The following is a 2,449-nucleotide window of genomic DNA, read 5'->3' as shown; positions in this document are numbered from 1 at the left end:
TATTATTATTATTATTATTTAAAAATAAAAGAACATTTTATTACAGCTTTCCCCCATGGTTGCAAACAGATTAAAAAGATTATTTAAAACACACCACTGAAAATACGCTATAGCCATCTTCCAACTGTAACCCAGCTTAAAGTCTGATCTGCTTCAAAAGGTCTGTTTCCTTACCAGCCAAAGAAAAGTGGAAAGAAGGTTGGCCTCGCCTACTTTGGCAAGAAGTTATAAGCCACGCTTTGTCCACCTCTGGCCTAGTACATAAGGTGTAGGTTCACCTTAGAGTTACTATAAGGGGGGGGATACATACTGGCACTTTGTGCTGGCCTGTAAGCAGAGTCCACATGCTCAATGCCATGACCCTGCCTCCATGACGCCATTTTGGCGTGCATCCATTTACAAGGCGTGTGCCATGATGACGCTACTCTGGCGCTGCAGCTACATGATGCTGTGCCAAAGGGGCATCATAGTGCTGTGTCTCAGTGCCTATGACGCCCTTTCCGGGACGGAAAAGAACCCACTGTCTGTGGGTTCTTTTTGCAGTGGGTTGGGGGTGTGCCATGCGTTTTCTGCATCCCCAACCCAGCACTTCCAGGGGTGGCATACAGCCACCTCTTACAGGCTGTCTGTACAGCCCCTAAGTCAGAAACAACTTGAAGGGATACAGCAACAGCACTATTTTCAAAGCAGCCATAACTGCTTGTCTTCTCAATAGTGCAACTGGGGCTGCTGTTCCCATTTTACTTTCTTACTGAATCTCTCTTAACCCTCCTTCCCTGCCCTAAGGGAAGTTATTTTATTTTATTTTAATTTTTTCACCACTTTTTCATAGCTGTATTTCTCTGGAAAATCAATATGCAAAGGGATCTTGTAGCATGTTTGAGACTAACAGGAAGAAGTTGGTAGCATGAGCTTTCGTAAACTTGAGTCTACTTCCTCAGATGCATGTTTGGATGCTAAAGTCTACGAAAATTCATGCTACCAACATATTTCAGTTAGCCTGAAAAGTGCTACAATATCCCTTTGAATACATGGACCTAAGTGACAAACAAACTCTGTTCATAATCAAAATACTCAGATTTCTGGTGAATTGTAGTTCAGTAGTTTTGTGTTGAAATCTATGGCATTTCTCTGCTTGAGTCAGACTTGAGCCTGAACTTTGTTTCTAGATCCAACAAGAATCACTCGATTGAATCAATAGGATTTATATAAGTGTTGACTCACCATTAAACAGTTAATTCAATGGTCTACTTGAGTTGGGACAAACCAGTAGAATTCAAGCTTTGGTGTGTATGTTGAAAAAGAAAAACAAGCAGAAGCAGAGGAGACAATTGAGTTGAATGTTGTATTATTTTGTGAACCAGAAGTATGAAAGCAAGGAGAGAGGGAGAGTAAGGAAAAAAGGTTCATTATAATGCAGTGGAGCTTGATAGTGATATTGAATAACAACTCCCAGAATCCCCCATGCTGCCTAGAAGGTTCTGGGATTATTAGTTATGATGGGTGGGTGGGTTTCTGGGACATTGTATTTTATATATTTTAATGTTGTTAGCAACCTTGATTTTAATGGAGAAGTGGGGTAATTATTATTATTAGTACTACTGTCTCCCATGCTCTTCAACATTTACATGAAACCGCTGGGAGAGATCATCCGGAGACATGGGGCGCGGGGTTATCAGTACGCTGATGACACCCAAATAATTTTCTCTATGTCTCCGACTGATGCAGTGACCGGGGTTGGCATCTCTCCTCTCGTGGCCTGTCTGGAGTCGGTAATGGGATGGATGAGGGAAAACAGACTCAGCCTGAATCCGGAAAAGACGGAAGTACTCGTGATAGGTTCTCCTGGCTCGGGGTTGGCGGTGGTTCCACCTGTCCTGAATGGAATCACGCTTTCCGTGAAGGACTCAGTACGCAGTCTGGGGGTGCTCCTGGACTCGTCGCTCCACCTTACATCTCAGGTGGATGCGACGGTCAGGAGCACCTGTTATCAGCTTCGGCTGATACGCCAACTGCGACCCTACCTTGACCGGGGGGACCTTGAAACTGTAGTACATGCCCTGGTAACCTCTCGTCTGGATTTCTGCAATGTGCTCTACATGGGGCAACCCTTGTACCATACCCGGAAGCTGCAACTTGTGCAGAATATGGCAGCCCGACTGGTCACTGGAACTGCCAGGGCCAGTCATATAACACCGGTCCTTAAAGACCTACATTGGCTGCCTATTCGCTTCCGGGCGCAACACAAGGTGTTGGTTATTACCTATAAAGCCCTAAATGGCTTGGGCCCAGGGTACCTGGAGGACCGCCTCTCTCCGTACAATCTGTCCCGCACACTCAGATCAACAGGGCAGCAATTGCTAAGAGTTCCAGAGGGGAAATATATTTCCACTTCTAGGAGGGCCTTCTCCATCTCGGCCCCCAACCTCTGGAACTCGCTGCCCTTCAA

The sequence above is a fragment of the Sceloporus undulatus genome, chromosome 2 (genome assembly GCF_019175285.1).
Source record: "Sceloporus undulatus isolate JIND9_A2432 ecotype Alabama chromosome 2, SceUnd_v1.1, whole genome shotgun sequence".
Taxonomy (NCBI): Eukaryota; Metazoa; Chordata; class Lepidosauria; order Squamata; family Phrynosomatidae; genus Sceloporus; species Sceloporus undulatus.
Note: the sequence above shows the minus strand (reverse complement) of the source record.